The sequence below is a fragment of the Magnolia sinica genome, chromosome 19 (genome assembly GCF_029962835.1).
Source record: "Magnolia sinica isolate HGM2019 chromosome 19, MsV1, whole genome shotgun sequence".
Lineage (NCBI taxonomy): Eukaryota > Viridiplantae > Streptophyta > Magnoliopsida > Magnoliales > Magnoliaceae > Magnolia > Magnolia sinica.
This window is the reverse complement of record NC_080591.1, coordinates 34,949,992-34,958,224: the sequence shown is the minus strand read 5'-3', so window position 1 is coordinate 34,958,224 and position 8,233 is coordinate 34,949,992.

Genomic DNA, 8,233 nt, shown 5'->3' with positions numbered 1-8,233 from the left:
TTATTAAGAACCCGATATGCTCGACTATTTAGAGCATACCATAAAAATACCCCTTCATCACTTTTGGTGTCAAACTTACCTAGATTTTCTTGGTCACGTAAAACGTATCACTTGCTACCCAAAAACTTGAAAGAATTTGATAGTAGGCTTCTTATCAAACCACATTTCATAAGTCGTTTTACTATTTGATTTTCTAGTATAAACACGGTTAATTATATAACATGCAGTATTTACGGCTTCGGCCCAAAGATTTTTAGGAAGCTTCATACTGTTAAACATTACATTTACCATTTCTTAAAGCACTTTATTTTTTGTAGTGTTTTGGGCGTAGAGAATTCATGTGATATTCTCTGATCACTGTAAAACTTCTCAAAACCACTATTCTCAAATTCTGATCCATGATCGCTATGGATCTTGCAGACTTGAGTCTCTTTATTAGTTTGGATACGTCTAAGGACCCTTTTAACTTCATCAAAAGTTTCTGATTTGTCTCTTAAGAAGACTACCCAAGTATATCTGGTAAAGTCATCAACGATTACCAGAATATACTTTTTTCCACCTCGACTCTCCGTTCTAGTTGGTCTAATAAGAACCATATGGAGGAGTTCAAGCGGTTTAGATGTGGCATTGGAGTTCACTTTTTTGTGAGAACTTCTAGTTTGCTTGCCAATCTGGCATTCGCCACATATTTTATCTATTTTTTGTATTTCGGGTAGGCCTCTTACTAACTCTCTTTTGCTCAATCTATACAAGTTCCGGTAGTGTACATGTCCAAGGCGTTTATGTCACAGCCCAGACCCAATAGTCTTAGAATACTGCTATATCTATCGGATCTGGTGCGTGACAAACCAAATTCCAAGATTGGTACCCAATGCTCACACAATAAGCCCCAATCTCAGCATCCGGCAAGGTAATGTAAAGGATAAATCTCAACATTCATTCTTCATAAAAGAAACAATAGAGATAAGATAAGTAACATCTACAAACAAGTAAACTGGGTACTACAAAATTCCAAAAGTACAACATTTGTCTATGTGATACATATATTCATCATGTACATTTCAAAATTTTCAAAAGTCAAATCAGTTCCCTTGACATGACACTTAACTCGTAGTCGCTACCTGTTTTTCTTCTTTAGATCCTTTACCTAAGTGGTTAAAAGACAAGTAAGTCTTATAACTTAACAAGTGCAAAATCTTCATGGTAAGTACGTAAGATAGGTTAACATAAAAGATATAATGAAAGAACTGCCAAAAGTAATAAACTGTGAAAAGCGATGTCTTAATGAATGATGGAACATGATCATCTATGAAATGCATAACATAACTGTATGCTAACTGTAGAAACACCTGCCAATTGTCCTCTCACCACGGACTTGACCGCACTACTCCTGAACATCATCATATTGACTATGATCAATATGTTGTTGGAACTTAGGATCAACCGGGGTCGATGCCCATGCACCAGACACTAGCAAACGACCTCACTACCCACCAATGGGGTTATGACCAACATTAGATACACTAGTAGTGGATCTCGTTCGCGCTTCTCCTCGTCGGCAAGTCAAACCGGTCCCTGTTTACCACCTCAGCCCTAAGGTGGGTCGAACATACCCCTTCTCAACCTGGCCTCATTAGTGGGAGTCAAATCCATGGCCCATGTATCCACCCGGACCAACGGTGAGGCATCCCAAGGTACCATTGGGGTTTAGGGTCTCTCAACCCAAGGGGCACATCATCCCTTACTATTTTCATATTTCTGATGTCCATGATTCAATATCATCATCCTTATCGTAATACGATCAATCCGTGATGTTGTAAAGAATTTAGCTATTATTTCTCATCCTATATCATGCCATAGAATGCATAGTGATGCTAATGACACGCGACTTATATGCATGGTGTAAGATTATTAAAGAGCCATGTACCTGGGTAACCAATTCTTACATGATGCTGTCAACTGTGGCCTCGTAGCTTGGTACTTTCGACTACAAGATACTTTTCTCTTCTTGTTTTAATCATGACTAATCGAATTGTAGTCCTTGTAATTTCTAAACTATGGTACTTGATCATAATTTTAGTTATGACTCATTTTTATAAATTAACATCCCTTCTTATGTATGAATATCCTACTAACAATCTAATTGCATACTCCACGATTTGATCATTGCATTGTATTAGGTGATTTACATGCCTAGTATGACTATTTAAGATAATTATGAAATTGGGCCACAAATTCCTGTCATATAGGGTGACCTTAAGTCCAATACACAATGAAGTATTCATGGTGGGCTTATATGGGCTTTGGATTGGGCTTTGATGAGAAGCACACATAGTTATTAGGAGGCCCAAAATTTAATTCCACCATATATGTATTATGTATATACACCCTGATCCATACCTCAAGTGGTAGACTGGGTAAAAGATACCTCATTTCAACACTTAGGTCTTGGTTTGGATCCTTAGTGGGGGTGGCCAACAGTGAAGTGTGAATTAATAGTGAGGCGTACTAATCAGCTAACAATTTTGTGTGTGTGTGTGTGTATGAAAAGGTTCTATGTGGTCCAACACATGGGGACTTCCCATGAGATCGAGCTGGGTGGGCCCAGCATGATGCGTGTCAAACATCTGCCCCATCAGTTAGATGCATTGTTCCATGGTGGGCCTATGTTTTAAAAACCAAGTCCATCAGTGACGTATGTCAGCCACACCACACGCAAAGATGAGGGTGTCACCCTTCATTAAAACATTCTTAAACGTTTGTTGGGCCCACCAAGATGTGGTTCACAAATCCATTCATCCAATTTGTGTGTCCCACTTAGTTGAGGGGTCAGACCAAGTTTCAGATGCATCCAAATTTCAAGTGGGCCCTAGCAAGTGCCTGTATATGCTCTAGCACGTCTTCACATAATTTTAGATGGTGTGGGCCTCTTGAGTTCCATGTACAGCTGATTTTTGGGATATCCAAATAATCAAAGGGATCCCATCAAATGAACAGTGTTGATAGTCAACACGCATCATAGTGGGGCCTGTGGTGGATCCCAAGTACCCTGCCCTCTACAAAGCAGCAAGACGCTGCTTGCTGCGGCGTCCTCTGGACGCTGACAGCAATCAGCGCCCAACGTATATATTTTTTAAATTTTTTTAAATTTTTTGATGGTTTTTGATAGGTGGAGCCCATATCAGGATGATCCACTCTATCTATTGAATTCCTCACATTGTGAGGAGCCTAAAGAGTCCAATATTCGATATGTTTGGACAAATAGAAATATCATAGCGGGCCGTAATAGTTTCGATAGTGAAATTCCATTACTACAACTGTTTCCAATGGTGTGGCCTACTAGAGATTTGGATTAGCTTCATTTTTTGGCTCAAGGGTTAAACTGAGCTAGAAAATTGAATGGGCGGTGCGGATTAAATACATACATCATGGAGGGTGTTATAGTGGGCCTCACATCCATTTATAAGAAAGGTGGCATCTCTCTTTCTCTCTGAACAACATCCAGAAAGGACATCCCCTTCCTTTCTCTCTCTATGTATATGTATGTGTTTCCAACGGTGTCCACTGGTAGACATCCAATTACTATTGTTTCAACAGTGCATCCCACCCATACTTGGATCTGATCATCTTTGGACTCATGTTCTAAAATGAATTGGGAAAATGGATGGCAGGTGTGGATCTAACACATCTGCTTTGGTGTGGCCTACTGTGGACCCACACTTTTCATTTGTCTCCACAGTATAGTAGTAGTGATGTTAGATGCTGCATGGTCATTGTATACACATATATACACACACAATAGGTGTGGCATGAGCAGGCCAGTGAGGATCATGCCAGATGGTTTAAAAAAAATAGATACATCATGTGGGCCATTGGGTGACCGTATAGACAGGTTGGATGGCTGTTAGACATTAAGGCGGTGCCACGGTTAGTGGGTCCTACACAAACTCCAAATTAGGTTGATATTCGTGTTCCTCCATCATCTAACCCATTAACTGCTACAAATGGTCTCCATGATGTGTGGTCTCCAAAATAGGGCCCACATCAATGAGCCCTACACCTACATCATATAGAAGGAAAGAAAGGAATCAATGAGATGGGAAGTTGAAGGGGTTGTACTCACCTTGATGAACTAGATGGATGATTGAGATGGATAGAAGGGATGAAATTGATGGTTGGGATGGATGGAAGGGATGGGATTGATGGCCCACCAAGATCACTCCTCTCTCTCTCTCTCTATTGTTGTAGAAAAAAATGGTGAAAATGCTAAGGGGTGGAGGGGTTTATGTAGAGAAATGGATAAGATTATGGTTAGGTTAAGCTCATGTGATTAATCTTAGCTTAGGCTAAGATTATAGGAATTTGTACATGATTAAGAATTAATGTGGATTAAAGGGGCATGGGATGGCATGCTGTGATGATATCATGCATGAGAGATGGTATGTAGAAGAGTTAACTTTGGGGTGTACGTGAGAGAGGGAGGGGTATGGGTGTGTGACATCACACACATGGGTAGAGATTCTCTCACCCATGTGTGGTATGGTACATGTGTGGGAGCATGTGTTGTGCACATGTTATATGGCACCATGCACACATGAGACACTAACGATTCTTCACGGTGTATCTCACTAACAGAGCATCGCACAGATGCACAGGTGGTACCTCTGCGATTGTGACGATGTGGCGGTCGATATGGAATGGGTTTCAAAGTCTTGGAGTTTCGGTCAGTCGAGTGTGTACTATGCACAACCGATCTAGGTCTGGCCAAAAGCATCGATCATCGTGCACATAGGCATAGAAAATGGTATGGAATGGTTAGAGTGGTCATCATGGTATCGGTTTTAGTTATTTATGGTCGCATTATGAGGGGTGCACTATAAGGGGTTCTTTTGAGTATTTAAATTGTCCATGTAGGTATTATCGAGTTTTATTTCCGAAGGTGAGTCTCACCTACTAACCAGTCAGTCGTACTTATAGGATGGATAGGGTGTTATAATTCTCCTCTTCTTATAAAAATTTTGCCCTCGAAATTTCTACTATATTAGATAAAATGCAGGCTTCATGATCGAAAAGTGAAAAGATAGAAAACCCTTTTTATTGCAAAAAGGATATCATACATTGGTGATGTTTTTACAGTGTCTATAAAGTTCATTAAAACAAGTGGGGATATTTCTTTTGAATGTCCTCCTCATGTTCCCATGAGGCCTTTGCTTCGTTATGGTGTCCCTATTGAACTTTCACCAACGGGATCGTCTTTGACTGAAGGACCTGCTCCTTTCGATCCAAAATACGAATCGGATGTTCTATGTATGACACGTCCTCACGGATTTCGATTGGATGCCAGTCGATAATGTTCTATCCCCAGGTCACACCTCCTCAACATGTTTACATGAAATACATTGTAAACACTTGACAACTGGGGAGGCAAGGCTAGTTGATATACCACTTGGCCAATCCGCTCTACTATCTCGAAGGGACCTATAAAATGCGGGGCAAGGTTCCCTTGCTTGCCAAATTGAAATATGCCCTTCATGGGCGAGACCTTGAGGTAGAAAAAAAAATCCGATAGTAAATTTCAATTCCCTACATCGACGATCAACATAACTCTTCCATTGGCTTTGAGCGGTGCGCATACTCCTTCTGATAAGCTCTATCTTTTACGCGGTTTACTGAACGATTTCAGGCCCAAGCGAACTCCACTCTCCAACTTCTGTCCAACAACTGGGTGACCTACAAGGTCGGCCATACAAGGCCTCATACGGAGCCATGTTAATGGTTGCTTAATAACCATTATTATATGCAAATTTGGCCAACGACAAATCAGTATCCTAGCTACCCTGAAAATCCAGCACACACGCTCTAAGCATATCCTCCAGAATCTGATTGACTCTCTCAGTCTACCCATCTATTTGGGGGTGGTAGGCGGTGTTGTATTTCAGAGTCACACCCAAGGTTTGCTGAAAGCTCTTCCAGAATTGCGACATGAACCTCAGGTCACGGTCAGATACTATTGATACCGGCACTCCATGCAGCCTGATGATCTCACTAACAAATAACTAACAAAGTCGGTCCATGGAGTAGGTAGCACGTATATGTAGGAAATGCGCTGACTTCGTCAGTCGATCAACGATGACATAGATGACATCATGACCTTGAGGAGTCCGTGGTAACCCCATAATAAAAGCCATAGTAATGTGCTCCCACTTCCACTGAGGAATCTCCAATTGTTGCAAGGTACCAGAGGGTCGTTGATGCTCTGCTTTGACTCTTTTACATGTGTCGCATTGTGCGACAAATTCAACAATGTGATGCTTCATCCCTGGCCACCAATATTGTCTCTTAACATCGTGGTACATCTTTGTACTGCTTGGGTGGATCATGAATTTGGACCAGTGTGCGTCGATCAATATTTCTTGCCTTAGCTCTACATCTTCCGGCACATGCAGTCGCCCATTATAACGAAGCCCACCATCTACACCGACCTACCATTCGGATGAACCTTCATCAGTCATTTCCTTATGGTGATTGATGATCGCTGGGTCAGCCTGTTGTACCTCAATGACTCGAGATATAAGTGATAGTTGAATGGATAAGCTTGCAAAATGCATAGTAGTTGACTGTAAGTCCCACTCAAAATCAAAGTCCCTTATTTCTTCCAACATTTTCCACTGTCGAACCATAAGGTGAGAAATAATTCCTCGTGGCTGGCGACTGAGGGCATCAGCTACAACATTGGCCTTACCTAGGTGCTATTGAAGAGAAAAATCATAATCCTTTAACAACTCTAACCACGTTCTCTACCACAGATTAAGCTCCTTTTGAGAGAATAAATATTTAAGGCTCTTGTGGTCTGTGAACAGCTAAAATCTCACCCCGTATAGATAATGCCGCTATATCTTTACTGCAAACACTACCGCGGCCAACTCTAAGTCAAGCGTGGGTTAATTCTTCTCATAGGCCTTCAACTGTCGAGAAGCGTATGCTATAACTTTGTCATGTTGTATCAGCACATAACCCAATCCAACCCGTGATGCATCTGTGTATACTACGAACCCTTCATTTCCAGATGGCAAGGTGAGAACTGGTGTCATTGTCAACTTATCTTTCAACTCCGTAAATGCCTTCTCACAAGCTTCACTCCAGTCAAAAGGTGCTCCTTTTTGAGTCAGTCGCGTCAGAGGTGCTGCTATACGAGAAAACCCTCGAATAAACCATCTGTAGTATCCCGCTAGACTAGAAAGCTTCAAAATTCTGTGACATTAGTGGGTTGCTGCCACTTAAGCACGGCCTCAAATTTAGCTAGATTTATAGCCACTCCTTCTTTAATAATGACGTGGCCAAGAAACTTCACTTCATCCTACCAAAATTCACACTTCTCCAATTTGGCATATAACTGATGATTTTGAAGCGTCTGCAGAGAAGTGCATAGATGATACTCATGCTCCTCCTAGGTACGCAAATAAATCAGAATATCATCTATGAATACTACCACAAACTGGTCGAGATAAGGGCAAAATACCTCATTCATCAATTGCATAAATATGGTCGGAGCGTTCGTCAGTCTGAAGGACATGACTAGGAACTCAAAGTGGCCATATCTAGTGTGAAAAACCATCTTAGGGATATCCTCTTCTCGAACTCGGACTTGATGGTATCTAGAATGTAGGTCGATCTTTGAGAAGAACTGCACCTCCCTAAGCTGATCGAACAAATCGTCAATCCTTGGTAATGGATACTTATTCTTGATGGTCACTTTATTTAGCTCCCTGTAATCCACACAAAGCCTCTACGACTCGTCCTTCTTCTTGATGAATAGGACTGGCGCTCCCCAAGGGGAACTACTTGGTTGAATAAAGCCCAAAGCCTGAAGTTCCTCCAACTGCTTCTTCAATTCTTCCAACTCTATGGGTGCCATGTGATATGGCACCTTTAAAATGGGTGTTGTACCTGGCATCAGGTCAATACAGAACTCCACTGCCCTTTGAGGAGGTAAGCCCGGGATGTCTTGCAAGACATCAGGATATTCGCATATGATTGGAATCTCCTCGATCCTTAGGGTCCTTTCTTCTTCTACTAGGTAGGACAAGGATGTCCCTGTCTACTCTAGTTACAGAATCTTGAACCAGAACTGTGGCTGGCCGATTATAGAGAAGGTGATTGTCCTTTCGAAATAATCTAATGATGTATGATATGCAGCCATCCAATCCATACCCAAAATAACATCCAGCTTTGA